The 24,088-nt window shown below is 46.3% G+C and overlaps 2 non-coding genes across 2 annotated transcripts; both read left to right on the top strand.

The window, feature by feature from the left end:
* The first annotated feature begins 3,800 nt into the window (after positions 1–3,800).
* trnaq-uug (transfer RNA glutamine (anticodon UUG)) lies at positions 3,801–3,872 on the top strand. The gene has a single exon. It is a non-coding gene; the product is annotated as a tRNA-Gln (tRNA).
* A 17,861-nt stretch (positions 3,873–21,733) lies between these two features.
* trnam-cau (transfer RNA methionine (anticodon CAU)) lies at positions 21,734–21,805 on the top strand. Its single transcript has one exon. It is a non-coding gene; the product is annotated as a tRNA-Met (tRNA).
* Positions 21,806–24,088: the final 2,283 nt, after the last annotated feature.

Raw genomic sequence — 24,088 nt, 5'->3', positions numbered from 1 at the left:
TTATACAAATGAACGTGTTGACTCTTTTTGTATAAGCCCTGCCACTGAGGTCACCAACATGAGCTGGAGTTGGGAATCTTGAACTGAACCTGGTATCACAGCGACCCCTGCTGCTGCAAAATGGAAATGCAACACTGAACCAAGTACAGGATTGGAGGGAGACTGATGGTCGCTGTTTGGGTTTTTGAAGAACAAGGAGGGTGTGGCTTCAAGCTGGATTCTCAGAGACGATTTCCTCTGCTACTCTTACGTCCACTTCTGTCAACGTGCAGACATCTTTCTCGTTTCTGCGTACTTCAGGTGACAGCAGAGCTGCTGAGATGGCTGGTTGCTGCTGGAGGAAACGGTCCAGCATCTCCAGTGAGCTATTCCAACGTGTCACCACGTCAATCACCATCTTGTGCTCAGGAAGCTCCAGCACCCTTTGCTTCTCTCTGAGGATGCGGCTCGCCGTAGAGCTACGATGAAAAAATGCAGCGATGCGTCTGACTCTGCCGAGCAAGCGTGCAGCTGTAGGGACTTAAATTAAGAAGGTGTGCAAAGCAACCAATGTGCAACAAGCCCGTCATCTCCGCAGCGCGGACAATATTTGCTGCTGAGTTTTCTCGCTGTGTGGCTGGTTTCCACGTCTCTGGTTTGAAGAACATGGCATGCGAGGATCCAGTCGCTAATGTAGTGAGCTGTAATGGTCAGATATGAATGATGATGTCATCAGGGCTTTGACAGTAGCTAGAATTCTGTCTTTGATCTCAGGAGGACATGAAAGAAACACAATTGAGGAAAGTAGAAGAGAGCATGGCAGCATGGTGGTGCAGTGGTGAGCACTGTGGCCTCACAGCAAGAAGGTTCTGGGTTTGAGTCCAGGCTCGGGTGCAGAATCTTTCTGTGTAGAGCCTGCATGTTCTCCCCATGAATGCGTGGGTTCTCTCCGGGTACTCCGGTTCCTTCCCACCGTCCAAAGACGTGTAATTTGGGATGAGGCTGATTGGACACTCTAAATTGACCGTAGGTATGAATGGTTGTTTGTCTCTGTATGTTGGCCCTGTGATGGACTGGTGACCTGTCCAGGGTGAACCCTACCTCTGGCCCGTAGATGCTCGGATAGGCTCCAGACCCCTCGACCATCAATGTGGGTCTTTTGTTAATTGCATGCCACATGAAATTATTGTTGGTCAGTTTTCTAGCGACTGTCTCACAGTGGCAAGACAAGAACAAAAAATGAACAAAAATGACTGTCACTGACTTAAATAAATCAAATCTACTTCAAAGTTCCTTCTGTTGTCATAAGTCGGCCATTTTAAGTGTACTTGTAGTTCCAGAACATTCCAAGAGGAGATGATATGAATCATTTTGTTAGATGAACTCAATTCCTCTGCTTTGATGTTGGTGGACTGAGGGGAGTTTGCCTGAACCTGCTTGGACCTGCTGGCTCCTGCTCAGTCCCTCACTCAGCCTCACTCAGCCTCAGCAGCACCGCTCCACTGAGGACTGATTCAGGTTCCTAGCAACCAAATAGGAGGAGAGCTGAACCTTCTTGCTGGGAGGCCACAGTGCTGACCACTGCACCATTGTGTCCCCTGAAAATGCCACCACCTTGTTGGGATTTTCTGTAACAGCAAGCACACATGAACACAGCCGCTTCTTCACAGGGCTGGTGGTGCAATGGATAACGAGTCTGACTACGGATCAGAAGATTCTAGGTTCAACTCCTGGCCAGCTCGCTTTGAACTTTATACTGAGAAGATGAAGTGAGAACCAGTGATCAAAGTCACTGAAGTCCTCCCAGGTTTCCTCCTTGTCTGCTGGAAACATGAACACATGAATGATCCTGCTACCTCTCATGTTAAGCTGCACTTGACAGTGACAGCAGGAGAACAAAAATCCCAGTGTGTCATCAACATTTCCTGTCAAATCAATGATAGAAGCTGTTGAGTTTCTGGATCAGAACAAGGAGAAAGGAGCCCCAATGAAAGAGAGATGGTTCTTGATTCTGATTTTGTTCTTCACTCCTACACCAGAGAGTGAAAGTGTGGGCTGGCTGGGAGCAACTGCCTGCTTCAGAGTGGGAGGAGCCTCAGGACTTTCCAGTGAGAGCTGCAAACTTCCACCAGCTCCCAGTGCCAGCAGGTCTTCATGATGGAGCTGAGAAGAACACAACAACACCAGAGCACTGGAGAGGAGCACAACACTTCTTTGCTTCCGTGCCTCTCTCATGTCTGTCTGTCCATCTGGAGCTGGGGGGAAGAGCTTCACATGTTTTTTCTTTTTTTAAAAAGGGAATGACATGACTTCCTCTGTATGTTAGAATATGAACTACTAAAAATGTTCATCCACAGTTTAAAGTTAGAATTAAACTGAAAATACAAAACTCTTCCCTCTTCAATCCTGTCACTCAGTGTTGTAAACTGTTTCAAACAAATTCTACTGTTCAACAGTTCAAGTGTTTCCAATGAAGCTGAATGTTCTCCTCTTCTTTCCTCAGTTGTGTTTCTTTCATGTCCTCCTGACATCAAAGACAGAATTCTAGGTACAAATAAAGACACCATCAAAGCCCTGATGACATCATCATCAATTCTGACTTTGATCTGTGTCTGTCCAGCTTGTCCTGAGTGGATCCAAAAGTTTCCCATGGGTGACTCTGTCATGGTCTCTCTCCTGCTGCCTGCAACTCTCAGAGTGCTACTACTGGTTTCTCTCCATCGTCCCTGTTGCTAGGCAGAGCACTGGTGAGGACTGAGGCCAGTGATGTCATCACCTCCAGCTGAGACCTGCCAGGTGGTCCTCCTTCATTCAACTCTGCTGCCTCTGCCACTGCCCTGACTGGTGAGGCTGACAGCAGGTTCTCTCTCATCTTAACTCTCTGTTTACAATGGAGGCTGAAATCCTTGTGATTGGTGGTTCAATCATCAGGTCTGTTGAACTCCCAGGTGCCATCACCTGCTGTCTTCCTGGTGCCAAAGTTGTGGACATTATTGAACGTCTCCAGGACTCATCGATCTCCCCCCCCTCAGCTCACATCCTGATTATACAGGTGTGTGTGAATGACATCACGAAGAGGCAGCCAATCATACTTCATGACCAGCTTGAGTCTCTTGCTAGTTCAAATCAGAGTCTGGGTAAATTCTGTGTTTTTTCTGGCTCCATCTCTGCTCCTTCCAGAAGCAGGGAGCATTTCAGCCTCTTTCCAGTCTGCATGAATGCTGAAAGGCTTCTGTACTGTTTGGCTTTGCTGTTCCCTGCAGCTTGGACATCAGATTAGAACGAACCACACTCACTAACTCACCTGTTCTTAACCACTGAGAGCTGATTGGGTTAAACATGGAAAAATACTGACTCACTATGAGGATGTTCTCCTGCCCTGTGTGGGTGGAGCCAAGAGAGTAAAAAGACTGAGACCCAGAAATCAGGGCTTCTTCTCCTCCAGCTTAAGGTGGTTAGACTGAAGTCTCAGCTCTGACTCTGGATCTGTTCTCTGTGTGCCAACATAAATGTGATTGGACCAGAGAAGTTGATGAGGATTTTGTTAACCTGAACCATGATAGAAAATTGTTTTAGTTTATTTGACAGCTGATTGAAGACGTGGGTCAAAACTGACCGTTACCATAGAGATGGGAACATGAAGCTGACACAAGAGGAAGGTTCCAGCTCTGAAAAAGGAGTCTGCAACCATTAACAGGAATGAGCGGAAGACAATGGATGAATGGATGGATGTTTGTGAAAATTAAAACCAGACAACCACTGTAGTCCCTCCTACATGATAAGCGCCATAATTTTTCTCACTCATGTCTTTTTCTTAGACTGGTTCCATGGTGTAATGGTTAGCACTCTGGACTTTGAATCCAGTGATCCGAGTTCAAATCTCGGTGGAACCTCCAGCAGGTCTCTGACGGACTTTGAAAGAGGAATTGGATTTTTCTATGGCCAACTCCTGCTACTTGGCTGTGGCTGGTTGGGAGGAGGCTCAGGCCCTAACAACGCTGCCACCACCTTCAATTAAGACCTCAGTTTTGTCCTGGTTGAGCTGGAGAAAGTTCTCTGTCACCATGACAGGTAAATGGACATCAACTGGTCCTGAGTCATCAGGAGACACGGCGATGTGAAAAGGAAAGAATCGCTGCAAGCTTGACAAATAACTGGCACAAACCAGGTTCAAGCCTGGACTTTGGACACTGGTATCTCCCATCAACTCCTAATCTAGCATCTCTGCTGAGGGTCCAACTATTTTACAGAACATTTGAGCATCACAACACTTAGCAGGACCTTCAAGTTGGATTCTCAGAGACTATTTCCCCAACCACTACATTGGCATCTACACTGCCCAGATAGCAGGAGTCTTTGGGCCAGATCCGTTTGAAAGCTTCCTGATCCGGCTGTGGTGCACACATGACGGTTGTGGCCCACACATGAAATTCAGGTTTTAACCCGAAAGCGCCAAAATCCAAGGTGAAATGAAAATGTGTGGAACTAACTGGATTCGGTCCGAACATCCGAAGGTGCCAAATACTAAAGTAAAATCAGAACTGGACCAATCCTGGGTCTGGTGTGGTGCTGATCTGCAATCGGGATGCGGGCCGTTTTTGGGCCATCGTGCGTCGAGACACTGTTTGTGTTCAAAGTTAAAGTCCCACAATAAGAAGTAGCTGAATCTGACAGGTGAAGGTTTGGAACTACAAGATGGTGATGTTTCCTTGACTTGATGCTCTGACTGTCAGGGTGGATGACAGCTTCTTCTGCTGCTGCATCTGAGTGGCTAAGATTTGTGTCCAACCAGATCAACGTAAAGAGCTTCAACAGACAAACTGTCCAGTTTAACAACAAATACCAGTCAGTAGGGCTGAGTATCGATTCAGATTTTCCTAATCGATTTGATTCGATTTTCCGAGGTCCGATTCAATTCAATTCACGATTCAATTCGATATCCATTTATTTATTTATTTAAACCTGACCAAGTGACTGACAACACAAAAAAATGAATGAATATAAATCAAATTAAAATAAATTACAAGATAGACAATGTAAATTATGTATATGTATATATACAATGTATATTATTCAAGTATCTCCAAAGATGACACACATAAACAGGACACTCACTTAGCTACAACTGTCTCACAGCTTCTGTGCAATAACACTACAATGGTTGTGACAACTGCATCAGAACAGAATTAACAGCCATCTGTTGACTCAAATAAATATAGGCAAATTAAAATAGCGCCAATATCTCCATTTTTTGGAACATGGTCTGTATATTTGAAACATACAATGTAAACTGAAAAACACCATCAGACAAGTGGTGACATTCCATCTTGTTTTCCAGGCATTCTGAACTTCCTGTTTGGGTTTGGTTTGTTTTTCATTCATGCAAAAAAGAAAAGTATTTACAAGTCTAAACAGCTCTGAATTACTCCTTAAAGGGTTTTCTTGACACACGAATGAAAAAGATCTCGTAAACTTCTGAACAATAATCACAAACCTAAGTCCATAAAACTTCAAGACCTGTCATCCCTTTTCTTACTTGTTGGAGAGAGTAAGATTTTTCTGCATGAAAAGGAGTTGATCAACATGTTGAGGAGTAAGGCAGCTCCTTTTTGCCGTCACAACATCCCCAGTGGTGGAAAAAACCCGCTCGGACGGGACACTGGTACCAGGTACACAAAGGTACTGTTTTGCTTGGTGGGCCAATAGGGGATCCTGCTTTGCATGTGTTCTCCACCAGTTGAGAGGATTCTCAGAGAGTGGAATGGGTGTTACTTCCCTGTATATTTTGATTTCCTCCTGGGCCTTTTCAAATACAGTTTTCTGTGTAACTGTGTCTTTCCGCATGTAGGCTGACCCTAGGAGAGACATCAGTGCTGAGGATTCCTTTGGTCTCTTTGGTGGAGCAACATCTTCAATGGGATCAGGCACAGCTTCTTCTTTTCCACCAAAAGCAGATGTTTGCTGTTTGAAAATAGCAAGAAAATGATCTGGAAAGTCACTTGGAACACAATTCAGAATGCAACTGCTTAATATTAAAATAATGAAGACAAATTAAATTTGAGTTGAATACAGTAAAGTACAAAAACTGTAGGAAATAAGGTTTTTTTTGTGTCAATAACTTACATTAGATGCCTCCGCCTGTGCCACAACAGAAGCTTCAGTCACCAGTCGGGAGAATGTGTGGTTCCGGGCCTCATCAGACAAGAAAGGCAGAGCCTTGAAACGAGGGTCTGACGCTGAAGCAACATAGAGCCTGTCCTTCAAGGCACGAACCTTGAAAAGATATATTTGATCACTTAAATATAATTTAATTGGAAATGAATGTGCATGAATGCACACGCATTCACCTACATACTTTTTAAGCTTACCTTGAATTGAGGTTGTTGTCTGCTGCTGTCCTGACCTCTTTGATGACTGTTGAATCCTGGGGGACACAGCGCATCTCTTCCAACAGTTGTGCATGCAAGGGTGCAATGATGGACAGAGTCGGGGATTTTTCCTCAGACGTGGCAAGAGTGGCTGCTTTCAGTGGCTGAAGGGCTTTGACCACATCCTCTGCTACTCTTTCGTCCACTTCTGTCAACGTGCAGACATCTTTCTCGTTACTGCGTACTTCAGGTGACAGCAGAGCTGCTGAGATGGCTGGTTGCTGCTCGAGGAAACGGTCCAGCATCTCCAGTAAGCTATTCCAACGTGTCACCACGTCAATCACCATCTTGTGCTCAGGAAGCTCCAGCACCCTTTGCTTCTCTCTGAGGATGCGGCTCGCCGTAGAGCTACGATGAAAAAATGCAGCGATGCGTCTGACTCTGCCGAGCAAGCGTGCAGCTGTAGGGACTTTCAGCGCAGTTTGTGAGGCTAAATTAAGAAGGTGTGCAAAGCAACCAATGTGCAACAAGCCCGTAATCTCCGCAGCGCGGACAATATTTGCTGCATTGTCAGTTCCGATGGCTGGCACCTTGTTCGTAAGCTTCCACTCGCCTATTGCACTGAATAACAGTTCACTGAGTTTTCTCGCTGTGTGGCTGGTTTCCACGGCTCTGGTTTGAAGAACATAGCATGCGAGGACCCAGTCACTAATGTAGTGAGCTGTAATGGTCAGATATGAATCTGTTGCTCTTGACGTCTAACAATCACAAGTCAATGCTACGTTCTCTGCTGAGTGAAGCGAAGTTTCGATGCTTTGTTTTAAGCTTGCGTTCATGTTTGGTATTGTCACTTCACTTAGGTGTTTGCAAGTCGGCAAAATGTAGCGCGGCTCCAAAGTTTTTATGAGACCTCGGAAACCGTCGTTTCCTCGACGCTGTAAGGTCGGATGTCTTTGCATATAAAAACTGCGACAGCCTCGGTTATCTTATACCTGCTCCAGGCTGCGTTGTTTGAGCCGTGTCGACTGGTTTTCTGCTGGGTGATGTCTTGACAAGTGGAGATTTGTCGTATTCCCACAGTACTTTACCATCCCGTTGCATAGGTTGCATATTGCTCCCCCCCCCCCCCAAGTCGTCGTTTTCTCCGTCCTTAAAACAAAAGTGCACCCAAACATCGGCCTTTAATCTCGCCGGGGGTGCCTTCAGGGTTGTGCTTCCTTCCGCCATGTTTGCTTGACTGGTAGTAAATTCTCGCGAGATCACATTCCATTAAAACTGCCACGCTGATCACGCGAGACTGCCAGAGTTGATACACAGGCTGTTCTCTGCGAGTTGGAAATCGATCTGTGGGTTTTATGAATCGATATCAAACCATGAAAAGGAAAATTGATTCAAATGGATTAAATCGATTTTTTAAACCCAACCCTACTCATTAACGATAAATCTTCCATGCAAAACAAAGTTAAACACGGTGTTCCCCAAGGTTCAGTGCTGGGGCCGATACTCTTCACTTTATATATGCTTCCTTTAGGTCATATTATTCAAAAACACTCCATCCATTTCCATTGTTTCACAGATGATACTCAATGATATTTATCAATAAAGCTGGATGAAGGCCAACAGTTATCCAATCTACAAGCATGCATTCCAGACATGAAGGTCCGGATGACTTATAACTTGTTACTGTTCAACTCTGATAAGACAGAAGTTCCTGTGCTTGGCCCAAAACCCCTTAGAGACATTATCTAGTGATGTCACTGCTCGATTGTAACTCTTAATTATCATATATTTTTATTTACTTTATTATCAGGCTGTACTAACAAGTGGTTGAAGACTCTGCAGCTGGTCCACAATGCAGGTGCACACATAGAAATAAAGCGTAAAGCATAGACAAGAAGCATAGACAGGAACTAGGAAGAGAGAGCACATCAAGCAAATCTTAGCTTCGCTGCACTGGCCTCCAGTAAAATCCAGAGTAGCGTTTAAAATCCTTCTCCCAGCTTGTGAAGCTCTTAAAGGACAATTCCAGTGCAAAACAAACCTAATGTGTGTTCTTGTATTATTAATTATTTTTGAAGAATTGCAGGGATGTATTTTTGCAACATCCAAAAGTAACCTGGTTTGGTTGCATACTGCAAATTAGCTCTCAACACAGGTTTAACAGAAAAGTCACGCAGAATCTCGTGTCTTTCATGATGTTTCTTGTGTTGCAGCAGGTATCTGGAGGGTGGGGAGCTGTTCATTCCTCCTAGTTGGAAGCACCTGGGCCCATTTTTGATTTATCGTGGTGTTTTTTTTAGTTAAATACATTCATTATTGGCTTTCAACCTGCGTCTCCCACTCTTTTGTCATGGCTTCAGTGTCATGTTTGGAAAAATGGTTTCTCCCCACTGTGCATTCTCATGTGTCTTTTCAGTTGTGCCTTTATCAAGAATCTTTTAGCACAAAGTGAGCAGGGGAATGGTTTCTCCCCAGTGTGCGTTCTCATGTGTTTTTTCAGATTTCCACTGTCTGACCATCTTTTTCCACAAACTGAGCAGGGGAATGGTTTCTCTCCAGTGTGTGTCCTCATGTGGTTTTTCAGATATCTCTTTTCTGAGAATCTTGTGCCACAAATTGAGCAGAGGAGTGGTTTCTCTCTAGTATGTGTTCTTATGTGGCTTTTCAAATATCCTTGAACAGAGAACATTTTTCCACAAATGGAGCAGGGGAATGGCTTCTCCCCTGTGTGAGTTCTCATGTGCATTTTCAGATGCCCATTTTCTGAAAATCTTGTGCCACAAACTGAGCAGGGGAATGGTTTCTCCCCATTGTGCATTTTCATGTGTCTTTTCAGACCTCCCTTTTCTGAGAATCTTTTGCCACAAACTGAGCAGGGGAATGGTTTCTCTCCAGTGTGTCTTCTCATGTGTCTTCTCAAATTACCCTTTTCTGAGAATCTTCTGCCACAAACTGAGCATGGGAATGGTTTCTCCCCAGTGTGTGTTCTCATGTGATTATTCAAACTCCTTCTGTTCCTAAAACCTTTACTACATGTTGAGCACCTAAAAGGACGCTCATCCTCACTGACTTCTGTCTCAGATTCAGAAGGACCAAAGTTCACGTTCCTGACGATATCTGATTCTCTTTCAGTCTTAACTCTTTGCTCTTTTGAGCTGCAATGAGTCACTTCCTGTCCTGGGCTCAGTTTCTGAAGCAAATTCCTCCTTGAGGTGGCCGTGTTATCAGGTCTGACCCAATCATCCTCACTGACTTCAGTCTCAGCTTCAGAAGAGTCTGATATCTGGTCATCAGTCTCAGGTTGTACAAGTGGATCTGGATCTACCTTGCTGGCTGGTTCTGGTTCTGGTCCTCCACACTCTTCTCCATCAGCTTCTGTTTTCAGAGGATGAACTGGGCTGCTGCTCAGAGACTCTTCTTTCAAGTTCTCCTCAGTTAGACTCTGGTGAAGCTGTGGGAACTGAGGTTTCTCTTCGTCCCCTTCACTCTTCACAGGGACCAGAGTGAAGGGGAACGTGGTGATATCAGCCTCGTCCTGCCCTTGAAGCTGCCCTCCCTCCTCACTGATCCTGAGCTCCTCCCACTCCTCTTTAATGTGGGGGGGCTCTGGGTCCTGCAGTTCAGGGGGAACCTCTTCTTTAATCACCAGCAGCTGCTCCACATCTGCAGGACACAAACAGCAACATCAGAAATCTCTTCATTTGACTCTGAAACAGCGGAGCAACAGACAGAAACAGAAATCAACTCAATGAAAAGAGACGTCCTGCTACTGAGGACCAGTCAGCAAACTGGGAACAGAAACGCTGGCTTCAGATGTTTGGATCAACGTTGTGTCACCCAGGTCAAAGGTCACTGGTCCCCTCCACTGAATGGTTTTGTCCATTCATAATCACAAGGTGAGGTTTAACCACTCTAACAACACCAAATAGCCGTCAGCTATTAAAATCTTCTATGTTTTTACATTCCTACTCAGTTGGAACACAATGGCCCGCATTACAGACACAACAAGACCAGAGACACTTGCTGGCTACCATTAGCATGAGTGCCGCCTCCCCGTGTCCTGGTCAGTGTGTGGGGTCCAGGGATGTCCTCTCCACTGGGAAAAGTGGGACAATTCTTGAATGGCCGGTCCAGCCCAGGCCAGCTGGGCAGGGAACAAAAATAACTTTTTAAAAGGCCTGTATAGTTTCTATTATAGGAGGCACAGTGGTGCAGTGGTTCAACCTGTCACCTCACAGCAACAAGGTTCTGGGTTCAAGCCCCGGCTCAGGCACAGGATCTTTCTGTGTGAGTCTGCATGTTCTCCCTGTTCCTACGTGGGTTCTCTCCAGGTTTTCTGGCTCTGCATTTGTATTCCACATGTAGCTGAGTCAATGCCTATGATATCATTTTACTCTTAATTTGGTGAACTTTCTAAACCTCTAATACTGTAATATTGTAGTAGTAACAGTGTGATAGCCTTTTATTTAGAAGTGGAAACTCTTCTCATTGTTCTGTACTGTTGATGAATGGTTGATGGTCTTCAAGGTTCCTGTTCATGTTGGAGCACTGGAGGTCTGAACCAGTGAGACACTCAAAGAGCTGCATGAGTGACGTCACTTCAAGCTGGCAGAACGACTCCAGCCAGGGTCCTGCTGAGTGTTGTGATGCTCCGTGTTTAGCTGTCAAGCTAGCAGCTCTGGACTCACTGATCTGGACTGAAACTGCATTGAAATGAAACAACAGAGCTTCACTGGTGTCTGCAGGAGGTTTGCCTTTGGATTTTGTCCCCTAAAGCTGCTGTAACATTGGTTCATTCTGACGGGACTCATTTGGATATCATGTGACTTGCTGCAGGAGACAGAGAGACTGCTGACACGTGTGTGTGTGTGTGTGTGTGTGTGTGTGTGTGTGTGTGTGTGTGCGCTGACTGTTTTGATGTTGAGGTGTTAATTGTCATGTTGTATGCATTTCTTTGAAGGTTTTAAATTAAATCAGTAACAACAGGAAATAAACCAATTGTTTCAGGTCGACTTTGTTTCCTGAGTTCCTAAAACTTCCCTTTATGTTGGTAACAATGCAGCAGGAGCCTGGTTCACATTCTGGTCCACAAGTTAGCAGCAGTTGGTGATCCAGTGTGAACGTCATTCAGGCGAGGTGTTGTTGTGGTTCAGTTCAATGGTAACACGCTGCTACTGATTGTTAAGGCAGGGCTTCTTAACAGGACCCAGGAATGAGGGGCCCAGCAGGTCCGGGGGACTCACCTGCTCTGTCCAGCCTGACTCGGGGCTTCAGCACGGCATCGAGCAGCAACCTCTGCCGGCGGTTCTCCCGCTCGTACTCCGCCACGGTTTCCTCCAGCAGAGCCACGATCTGCTCCGCGGCCGCCGCCAGCCGCTCGGTGAGCAGCGCTCTCAGCACCGGGACTCCAGCCGCTGAGTCTCCTTCTCCCAGCTGCAGCAGGAAGTCTTCAGCGGCGGCGAGGATCCGCTCCTGGACCGACACCCGCAGCAGCTGCGCGGCGCACATGTTGAGGTTCTACCGGCGCCACTCAGCCTTCAGGAGACAAAGACCGAGGCCGGGGGTTCACGGACTTCTCCTTATTTCCTTGTTGTGTTCAAAGCTTCCCGCGTCTTCTTGTCGTTTTGTGAAGCGCGTATTGATGACGTATGTGGTGACGTCCAAAGCCTCTTCAGCCGGCAGTGACCACGTGACTGATTCAGGACCTGCTTCTCCGGCTTGGCCTGAGATTCTAAATGTAAAGCAGCGAAACGCCGTGGTTTCCTCCCTCTGGTTCGCGCGTCTGTTGGAGCTCCACGGCAGGAGAAATCGCTTCAAGAAACCCAACAGACTTGATTTGAAAACGTTGGAAAAACTTCTTTTTTTCATAAAAATTGTAAAAACAGAGCCCACAAGCATCCTCAGTCCCATCACTTTCACTGAGACTTTCACATCATGGTCCCATTGTTCAAAGACATGGAACGATCCAGTAGGAACGCAAAGACTTCAATGATCTCATTGTGTTCACGGGTCATCAAATCAGTGTCAGTTCAGTCGGTCAAGCCTGCAGGGAAGTTTACAGTCCAGCAGGTGTCAGTATTCAGTGACAGTAACACAGTGTCATGGCGTCCACAGGCTTCATGACGCCTCATCCACCCTTCACTCCTGTCTCGTCCTTGTGTGCTCACTCCAGCCCGTTGATGCACAGTTCCTGCCACAGCCTCTACCTTGTTAATGCAGCCGTGCCTGTCTTGTGTTCTTCAGCCTCTGAGAGTTTTTGAAAGTTTTATCCGATAGTCTCGATTTAGTGGATACGTTTGCAGCCGTTTGGTTTCTCTGCTCGGAGTACAAGAACATCAACGTCCCTTGCCGTGAACCCTGCTTCTGTCCTGAGTCTGAGCCTGGTCCTGTCAATCACAATGATCCAATTTTTGGAACTGACCATATCTTTCTTTCAAAAACAAAAGAAATCAAGAGAGCGATTCCTCAGTGATGGCATGAAAAGATCTTCCTCACAAACGTGGACGATACAAAGCTCTCTTCCTCTTCATCTCCAATTATTTGACCAAATTTGGCCGTCAAACTGGAGAGAAAACTCAGCCCTGTTGAACTCTGGCACCTTTCCATTTACAAATAACACGTGTCCACGTGACAAAGTGTGTGAGCAGGAAGGAAGGGAGGAGGGGGGCTGAGAAAATAACAGCAGATCCCTGGATGGAGACCCCGTGCTCTTCTCTCCACCTCTCTTCCTCCCTGCTCTCTCCACCCCTCTTGAACAACACTGCAGGTGAACAGTTAGCATTGCTCTGTTTGATGAAGCTGCGTTCAGGGAATGAGCAAGTTTCCCTTTGTGTCACTGCTTCTCTACTAATCTGATCTCTGATCAGTTCACCAAGAAGAGTCTGGGGTCAGGGGATTGATGAGTAGAGCTGTTTAGTCAGGAGGAGGCTGCTCTGATTGGTTCCTGACACTGAAACAAGGCCAAAGCTCAAGTACACAGGCTCACATATTGAAGTATTCTCAGTCTTCCCACTTCAAGTATTTTCTCACTTCAAGTATTTTCTACTCTGCACACCAAGTTACCTCTTATGTTAAGTTACTAGCTGAGAGTTGTGCAGGACACTTGGATGGAAACATAACCTTTTTCTCTAATCAGCACAACAATGTGGGCGTGTAGTGAATCAACACCATAACAGTGACGAGGAATGAACGCAGCAGCCATCTTGGAATCACCAGGTTTACAAGGCTTCCACTCGGTGAGAGCAACCCCTCGATGGAGGAGAAGAAGCCGGACCATCAAGAAGACCTGAAAGAAGACAGCAGAGGCAGGAAGAGGAACCAGAGACACACAAACAGACACAACACTGCCACCTTCTGATCTGATGACATCAGAGTTGAATGTGTGGACTGATTTGGAGGCCAAGCCTCACAATAAAAGAAGCATTTTCATGGGAATGTGTTCCATCCAGGGCTTCACAATTAAAGCATTTGAAATGTTGAGTCATTTTAACAGATGTTTGTGTGTATCGGTTGTTATATGAGTCACAGCAGGTTGACAGTTTGGGGAGAAACTCTTGAAGACTGGGACTTCAGGTCAAGCAGTGACATCACGGTGTGACGGTGAGTGTTGATGACAACCTGACTCTCAAACAGAAAACAGAACAGGAGACTGAAGAGTGATCACTCAAACCCACAGGCTGAATGAGACATCTTTTAAAAACATTGAACCACTGAGTAAAACCAGAGAAGCACTCCTGTCTAGTCGGTGCTAACAAGTTAGCTGTTGAGTGAGTCCAGCTGTGCTGTCTAGGAATCCTGGTCAAAAGCCTCCACACATTAGACAGCGACTGCACGGTGGTGCAGTGGTCAGCACTGTCGCCTCACAGCAAGAAGGTTCAGGGTTCCAGTCCCGGCTCCAGCACAGGATCTTTCTGTGTGAGTCTCGATGTTCTCCCTGTTCCTGTGTGGGTTCTCTCTGGTACTCCAGCTTCCTCCCACAGTCCAAAGACATCAAGAGGGGAAGAGGCTGATTGATACTCTAAATTGACTGTAGGTGTGACTGTGAGAGCGAATGGTTGTTTGTCTCTATGTGTTGGTCCTGTGATGGACTGGTGACCTGTCCAGGGTGAACCCCGCCTCTCGCCTGAAGATACTGGCATAGGCTCCAGCCCCCCCCCCCCCCCCCCGCGATCCTTAACATAAGGAATAAGCAGAAGACAATGGATGGATGGGATGGACATCAAACAGCTGGTGTGTTGGTGGATCTGTGGATCCTGCTGGAAGAAGCAGGGTGGAGCTCTGAATGCTTCCTGTCTCAAAGAGCTTCTCTGTGCAGCTCCCATCAGCTCCTAAAAACATGAGACCAGCAGATTCACTGTTGAACGGTGGCATTAAAATGATGCCAGTTCTGGTTGTCTCTGTCTATGGGCTGTGAGGGCGTCCAGCTGCAGCCAGGAGACAAACAGGGACGCTGCTTGAGGACATCATCCAGGAGGCTCTCCATGGTGTGGAGCTGGGGTCTCAGACAGGACCTTGGAGAAGAACTTCTCAGGAGGAAACTCATCATGGTGGCTCAGTGAAGAAAACTAGACCTGAGCTGCCTGCTGGAACCTAGCAGGTGAAGGACAGAGCTCCACCTCTTTGGAGACACCACCACTGTTGGCTCATGTCATATTTTGGGTTCTGGCTTGTTCTGCTTTTCATTTTGTGTTTGTATTAAAGTTCTGTTGCTGAAAAAGAGACTTTTTCTCTTTTTCTTGAAGTAAATTTATGAGGGTCTAAACTGACCCATAACACCATGGATGTTCCAATAGTTAATGATATTAAAATGAATAATAAATCAAACCAGTCCATGTCAGAGATGTGTTCTAACACCCTCAGTAACGGTCAGGAAACACAATAACCTTTTGTTTATTTCTAGGATTTTCTTGAGGTTCATTTTACCATTTTTTAAACTGAAATCGAGGGTTTAGTGACTAAAAAAAGGTCCAGAGGCCCACAACTAAATCTTCAAACCAATATTTCCATGGATAAGGAAGCCTAACAAGGTCACCAAGAGATGGAAACAACTTGGAGGATAGAAAATTGTTTTAGTTTATTTGACAGCTGATTGAAGACGTGGGTCAAAACTGACCGTTAACATAGAGATGGGAACAGAAAGCTGACACAAGAGGAAGGTTCCAGCTCTGAAAAAGGAGTTTGATCAAAATCTTGAACTGACAGCAGAAATATCCTTTTGTATGTTGACCTTTGTTGACAGAAGTCACTTTGGCTTGGCAGTGACAAGAATGGCTGCTAGCTTGACAAAGAACTGCACAAACCAGGTTCAAGCTGGACTTTGGACCCTGGTATCTGCAACGACTCCATCAACTCCTAATCTAGCAGCTCTGCTGGGTCCAACTATTTTACAGAACATTTGACAGACCTGTGGAGCAGTGAGGACAGACATGAGTTGATCACATGATCCACTGAAGCACCATTTTACCTGCCACTGAGGTCACCAACATGAACTGGAGTTGGGAATCTTGAACTGAACCTGGTATCACAGCGACACCTACTGCTGCAAAATGGAACAGCAACATTGAACCCAAGTACAGGATTGGAGGGAGACTGATGGTCGCTGTTTGGGTTTTAGAAGGACAAGGAGGGCGTGGCTTCAAGCTGGATTCTCAGAGACTATTTCCCCAACCTCTACATTGGCATCTACGCTGTCATCCAGTCATGTGACTGAAGTCATCCAGTCATGTCAGTGATGTCACTCAGCAGGACTGTAATTGCCGTCACATTCTAGAAAAGAATCCAGACTCCACTTTTATGAGGCAGTTTTGGTCTTTAAACACTTGACAGTTCCAGGAGATTTAGTCTGGCTCAAGATCTTCAGATCAACCCAGGACAGAAGGCTATGACTCCATTGGATTGTATAGTTGGAGCATTCAGAGATCTGGTGGATCTCAGTAGGAGCTGTATTTATCCACTGAATGATCCTGGTCAATGTGATCCTGCTCCTCCATCTCTAAGGCTGACAGAGCAGGAGGACCTGACTGAGAAGAAAGCTGCCCTTGAGCAGCTTCAGTCTCTGAGTGACAACACACAGGCAGAAAACCAGAATTTGAGGGAACAAGTTTCTACTCTTGAACGTGAGAATAAAAGAGCAATCCAGGAGCTACAGAACCTCACTGCTGTGGTGGCCAACCTCCAAACGGTCCAGGACAAGAACCAGACTCAGATAGAAGATCTGAACGCAACAGTCCACAGTCTTCAGTGTGAGGGGAGGAAGGTTGATGGAGAGAACAATGAGCTCAGAAAAGAACTGACCCAGGTTCAGTCTCTGAGGGAGAGTGAACAGGTGGAGATGAAATGTCTTGAGGAAGACCTGACTGAGAAGAAAAGTGCTCTTGATCAGCTTCATTCTCTGTGTGACAAGAGATGGACAGAAAACCAGAATTTGTGGGGACAGGTTTCTAGTCTTGGACAAGAGAAGATCATTGCATATCAGCTGGTAGAGAACATGTCTGCCATGGTGGGCAACCTTGAATCTGTGAGGGAGGAGAATCAGACTCAGATCAGAGACCTGAACACACAAGTCCACAATCTTCAGCTTGAGGTGAAGATGGTTTACAAGGAGAAGTGTGACCTCAAGTGTGAGCTCAACTCCATCCAGGCAGAGAAGAACAAAATGAGAGAAGAACTCACTGAGAAGAAGACGACTCTTGAACAGCTGAGGTCCCAGAGTGAGGAGAGAGAGGAAGAAAATGGATGTTTGAGGAGACGAGTTTCTACTGCATCTCAGGAGACAGAGACCTTCACTGCTGAGTTGGCCCACCTTGAATCAAGGAAGGACCAGGACCCCACAATGACTGGCAGTCTGAAAGGTGAAGTTCAGAGTCTTCTATGTGCAGTGAGAACACAAAAGAAGAAAAGGAACAGTGCTCATTGGGAAATCCTGGGAAATCTTCATGATTTAAAAAGCTGTTTGAAAGAGGAAAATCATGACCTTCAAGCGAAGGTCCAGCAAACTTCTGAAGAGCAAACAGACTCTCCCCTACGTCCAGCCAGAGAAGAGCAAACAGACTCTCCCCTACGTCCAGCCAGAGAAGAGCAAGCAGACTCTCCCCTACGTCCAGCCAGAGAAGAGCAAACAGACTCTCTCCTACGTCCAGCCAGAGAAGAGCAAACAGACTCTCCCCTACGTCCAGCCAGAGAAGAGCAAACAGACTCTCCCCTACGTCCAGCCAGAGAAGAGCAAGCAGACTCTCCCCTACGTCCAGCCAGAGAGGAGCAAACAGACTCTCCCCTACGTCCAGCCAGAGAAGAGCAAGCAGACTCTCCCCTACGTCCAGCCAGAGAAGAGCAAGCAGACGCTCTCACATGTTCTTCTGCAGAGGAGCCATGGGATTCTGCTGCATGTCCTGCGACTGAAAAGCAGAATGATGGGGGCACCCTTGAGACTGGACCTGCTGCGGGTCAAACCAGAGGTCTACTGAGCCGTGTGACATCTGGTGTAGAAGATGCTCTGTTCATGTTCATAGTTTTTTCTTTGTGTGCTTTTCCTCAACTTTGTTTTCTTTGTTTGTTATATATGTTGATACCTTGATCACCACAGCAGTTGATCCCAGCTTGATTAGCTGAGTGCTTTGCAGTCTAAAGCACTTTAGTGACACCTGTGGGGTCCCTTATCCTCCCTGACCACAGGGATTCAGCCTCACTGAAGGAGAGTGAACGTTCCAGGTTGCAGCTCCTAGACTCTGGAACGCTCTCCCACTGGACATGAGGACGCTGAGGACACCTTCAGAAAGAAGCTAAAGACCCATTTGTTTAGTAATATTATTGTTCATGATGGAATTGTCCCTCTGTACCTGCCCACACAGGTCAAGAGGTCAAATGATTCCCTCTTTAAAACAGCTCTTCATCACATGGATGTGCATCCCAACAGTCAGAGCTCACAGACGCTCCTATTCCCTCCAGTGTGAGGCACAACGAGTGACTGATGAGGGTCAGGGGGGTCAGGCTAGTCCAGATAGTGGGTCTGTACGAGGATGTTAGGGAGGGATAAGGTAGTGGCAGAGTTCAGGCTGTAGTTGTGCTCCAACAGTTGAGACAGGGCAGGACAAAAAATGACCTCCTGATGGCGTTAGGAGTGATTCTTATAAGAACCAATCCATAAAAGTGGGTGGTGACCTGCTCATGTGACGCTTGTGTTGATGATTACTGCGTCTCCTCCATGCTCATTTATCATGAATGAATCCCTCTGAGTAAAACACCTGATAACTCCTGAGTTGTTTCACAAAATGTGTGTGTGTATGTGTGTGTGTGTGTGTGGGCAATATGTGTTATGGTTGTTTTGGAGTTTATGGTTATTATCTCTGTTTCTTGTGTCTTTGTCTTTGTCATCCTCCCCTTCGTCCGTCCTGGATTTTTGACCTTGGTTGCAGGAAGCCTGTGACCTCAACTCCTTTTTCTGTGTTGCTGAACGTAGAGCCTTGCTTCATTGTGCTAGCTAAAGTGTGATCCTCCCTGCTAATTCCTTATTTCGTTGACTAATTACCCACCAAAAATTAATCCCTAATTGCTTTATTTGGCTGAAGTTTAAAAGACCATCATTCTTGTAGCAACAGTCTTTGTGCCTTGTAAACACGCTAAGCTAACGATGGCTTCTCCCTCTTGTTCTCCTCTCTCCTGCTCAGGGTGCCACATGTTTTGTTCCTCCTCTGCCTCCTTTAGTGATACTGATAAGTGTGTTAAATGTAGTTTTCTTGTTGTGTTGGCGGTGAGGCTTAGCGATGTTGAATTGGACCTGCAGCGGCTCTGCACCAAAAGCTGCAAGAGCTAGCCAGCCCTCATTAGCTGGTGCAGACCACCTTAGCTTAGCTCCTAGCTTAGGCCCAACTAGCGCTTCCCCAGCAGCTCCCAAGCATCTGGGAGAGCGCCAAGAAAAGTTGGGCCTAAGCTAGGATGTGCTTGCTCATGAAGAATAGTTGGGTGTAAATTCATTTAAGGAGTGTGGAACTGGACCTTTTCTACTTGTAAAGTGTAACTTTTGTTATTTGGTGCTTTACAGGGTTATGACTTGACTTCATTGCAGCTTTGAACTGAGCAGGTGTTTATTCACATCTCAGTAACAGGGGACACTTTATCACACCAGTGGACAAACATCAGCATTCATCACCCAGCAGCTCCTCTGATCAACAGAACAAGCTAAAGTATTCTGGAGAATGAGGGCATCGATCCCTCTACCTCTCACATGCTAAGCGAGCGCTCTACCATTTGAGCTAATTCCTCTGTTAAGAAGCATAGCAGATAATGCAGGTTGACCTTCATGCATGGTTGAATGAGCGTCACCAGTTGAAGCTTCTCTGGTTGACCAATGTAATGGAGACCAAGGGTTCCATGACATCAATGATTAATTGAAGGTAGCATTTGTCTTGGTATTAACAGTTTATGTAAATTAGAGGCACACACACATGTTAATGGTAAGGTTTATTGAATCAGCAAACATGTGAAACATTTTCGATGCCATGTGTTCCAGGGAGGGACCTGGGAAGCACAGGGGGACCGGCCATCCTGCCTGTGGAAAATGAAGACCCCAGTGTCAGTCAGTGGTAATCACTGTGCAAGGCCTGGTATTTAGTGTTGATCTAGTTTGTCTCATGTAAATGTGGCAGTTTCAGTCGTCACGTCAGTCCTCACCTCTTCCTGGTGGTTTCCTTAAAGGGGGTGGAGCCAAAAGGGGAGAGTGGCCCAAGGAAGCTCCTTAAGAGCTGTAGGTGCAAACCTTTGCTCCCAGATGGGGGAGGGGGTACAATCACAGGCAAGGTTCATTCGAGTGATTATGTGGATGTATGATTGAGTTGGTGTAGTAGTCTGGAATCATGTATATATTTCGTCAGGTTATGTTATTGAGATGGTGCTGGTTTGATGTAAATATTGATTGTGGAGCATGGTTGTGGTCTCACCTCCACTCTATGGGCCATCCATCGTCATCTTCTGCTTATTCCTTACGAGTAAGGGTCGCGGGGGGGCTGGAGCCTATCCCAGCATCTACGGGCGAGAGGCGGTGTTCACCCTGGACAGGTCGCCAGTCCATGGCAGGGCCAACACACAGAGACAAACAACCATTCACAATCACATCTACGGTCAATTTAGAGAATCCAATCAGCCTCGTCCCCAAATTGCATGTCTTTGGACTGTGGGAGGAAGCTGGAGTATCAGAGAGGACGCACGCAGGGACGGGGAGAACATGGAGACTCCACACAGAAAGATCCCGCGCCCGAGCCAGGACTCGAACCCGGAACCTTCTTGCTGTGAGGGCACAGTGCTAACCACGGCACCACCGTGCAGCCCCACTCTAGGGGCTGGTCTGTCTAATTTCCTGCAGCCAGGAGGGAATTAAAGGCAGTCAGGGGTTTTTAATTTAAGTTGATGGTGTCTCATGCCATCTCTTTCAATACTCCAGTGGTGGTTTAAGTGAAGAAAAACATGGGTTAGTCAGTAGGACTCTGTGTGTTTGTGTGTGTGAGAAGTGGACTGTTGTTAACTCTCACAATGGTTGGTGATTGTGGAGGAAGAAAAAGTCCTTATGAACCTCTTTTTAACAGACACACATTTCTGAAGACACTGGTTCATTTTATTTTTCTTCTTCTAGCAGAGGATGGTTTCGATCCATCGACCTCTGGGTTATGGGCCCAGCACGCGTCCTCTGCGCCACTCTGCTCTACCATTGACTGAACAGTCCTTGTTGTAGAAGAGCATTATCTGTCTTTGTCTCTGCCCTGCTCTCCTGCTCTCTTTCCCCTCACTTAGTCCTTGACATGATCCATGCTCTACAGCTCTGCGGGTGGAATGAAGACCTGCGTCTGCTCTGCCCGTGCCGTCCTTCGTCTCAACCTAAATTGTTTGACCCACCTTTATAATGATCGGACTCGCTCCATTGTGTGTGTGTGTGTGTGTCTTTGTCTTTGTCTCATTGAGTGTCTTTGTCTTTGTCTCATGTCTTTGTCTCATTGAGTGTTAGGGTGAACAGCTGTTGAACAGCTGAGGCGCGACTGCGGCGGCCCCTGATGCAGGAGACGGGTCAGGCCCCGTTCAGAAGGTGGTGGATATTATTCTTGGTGTTTTGAGGGCATGTTTCGGCCTGTCAAATCCTGATCGGGGCCAGTTTGGTTGTGTTGTCTGCAGCGCCTGGCGCGCTCAGCGGGAGCGAGTCCGATCATTATACAGGTGGGTCAAACAATTTAGGTTTAGACAAAGGACGGCACGGGCAGAGCAGACGCAGGTCTTCATTCCACCCGCAGAGCTGTAGAGCATGGATCATGTCAAGGACTAACTGAGGGGAAAGAGAGCAGGAGAGCAGGGCAGAGACAAAGACAGATAATGCTCTCCTAAAACAAGGACTGTTCCGTCAATGGTAGAGCAGAGTGGCGCAGAGGAAGCGTGCTGGGCCCATAACCCAGAGGTCGATGGATCGAAACCATCCTCTGCTAGAAGAAGAAAAATAAAATGAACCTGCATCTTTAGAAATGTGTGTCTGTTAAAAAGAGGTTCATAAGGATTCTTTCTTCCTCCACAATCACCAACCATTGTGAGAGTTAACAACAGTCCACTTTCTGACTGAAGCAAAAGTAGACTTCAAAAGGTTCTTCTGATTCAACATAGCAGCTAAATTTCCATTTCCATTTCCTGAACAGGACAGGTTAAAAAAAGGGAATGTCATGACTTCCTCTGTATATTAGAATATGAACGACTAAAAATGTTCATGCCCAGTTTAAAGTTAGAATTAAACTGAAAATACAAAAACCTTCCCTCTTCAATCCTGTCACTCAGTGTTGTAAACTGTTTCTAACAAATTCTACTGTTCAACAGTTCAAGTGTTTCTAATGAAGCTGAATGTTCTCCTCTGCTTTCCTCAATTGGGTTTCTTTCATGTCCTCCTGAGATCAAAGACAGAATTCTAGGTACAAATAAATATACTATCAAAGCCCCCTGATGACGTCATCATCAATTCTGACTTTGATCTGGAGGCTCTTGCTTTAATCTTGGCTTTGATCTGACTAATGTTTCCTGACAGGTTGCTGTTTGCACTCCAGAGCAAACAGTAGTTGATCCTATCAGACCAGTCTGATGAACGAAGCTTTTCACTATCAGTGGAATCACTGGGAAAAGAAACTCCTCCTGTCAGATGAAGGCTTCACAGTGTTGAGGAGGGTTTCTTCAGATGATTCTGGAAGAATAAATCAAAACCTCATCATTGAACATGAACATCCATGAACACTGATGACTGTTTTAACTGAACCTACTGGATACTGTGGTGCCTGATGAGGAGACAACTTGGGTACAAAGTTGAAGAAGAGGGTTTTTGGAGAGGAGATTTAGATGAGATGGTTTCCAAATCAAATCGGTTGTCACAAGGAAAAGTCTGCATGGAAACACACACACACAAACACACACACACACACACACACACAGAGTCCTACTGACTAACCGATGTTTTTCTTCACTTAAACTTACTTAAAAAGTATTGAAAGAGATTGCATGAGACACCATCAACTTACATTAAAAACCCCTGACTGCCTTTAATTCCCTCCTGGCTGCAGGAAATTAGACAGACCAGCCCATAGCGGGGCTGCACGGTGGTGCAGTGGTCAGCACTGTGGCCTCACAGCAAGAAGGTTCCGGGTTCGAGTCCTGGCTCGGGCGTGGGATCTTTCTGTGTGGAGTCTCCATGTTCTCCCCGGGCCTGCGTGCGTCCTCTCTGATACTCCGGCTTCCTACCACAGTCCAAAGACATGCAATTTGGGGACGAGGCTGATTGATACTCTAAATTGACCGTAGGTATGAGTGTGAATGTTTGTTCGTCTCTGTGTGTTGGCCCTGCGATGGACTGGCGACCTGTCCAGGGTGAACACCGCCTCTCGCCTGTAGATGCTGGGATAGGCTCCAGCCCCCCCCCCCCCCGTGACCCTTACTAGTAAGGAATTAGCAGAAGATGACGATGGATGGCCCATAGAGTGGAGGTGAGACCACAACCATGCTCCACAATCAATATTTACATCAAACCAGCACCATCTCAACAACTTAACCTGACTAAATATATACATGATTCCAGACTACTACACCAACTCAATCATACATCCACATAATCATTCAATGAACCTTGCCTGTGATTGTACCCCCTCCCCCATCTGGGAGCAAAGGTTTGCACCTACAGCTCTTAAGGAGCTTCCTTGGGCTGCTCTCCCCTTTTGGCTCCACCCCCTTTAAGGAAACCACCAGGAAGAGGTGAGGACTGACGTGACGACTGAAACTGCCACATTTACATGAGACAAACTTGATAAACACTAAATACCAGGCCTTGCACAGTGATTCCCACTGACTGACACTGGGGTCTTCATTTTCCACAGGCAGGATGGCCGGTCCCCCTGTGCTTCCCAGGTCCCTCCCTGGAACACATGGCATAGAAAATGTTTCACTTGTTTGCTGATTCAATAAACCTCACCATTACCATGTGTGTGTGCCTCTAATTTACATAAACTGTTAATACCAAGACAAATGCTACCTTCAATTAATCATTGATGTCATGGAACCCTTGGTCTCCATTACATTGGTCAACCAGAGAAGCTTCAACTGGTGACGCTCATTCAACCATGAAGGTCAAGCTGCATCATCTGCTGTGCTCCTTAACAGGGGAATTAGCTCAAATGGTAGAGCGCTCGCTGAGCATGTGAGAGGTAGAGGGATCGATGCCCTCATTCTCCAGAATACTTTAG

Source organism: Aulostomus chinensis, chromosome 1, assembly GCF_037954235.1.
Source record: "Aulostomus chinensis isolate RoL2024-O1b breed Wild chromosome 1, RoL_Achi_v1.0, whole genome shotgun sequence".
NCBI classification, from domain to species: Eukaryota; Metazoa; Chordata; class Actinopteri; order Syngnathiformes; family Aulostomidae; genus Aulostomus; species Aulostomus chinensis.
Note: the sequence above shows the minus strand (reverse complement) of the source record. Positions and strands in the feature narration are given on the sequence as shown.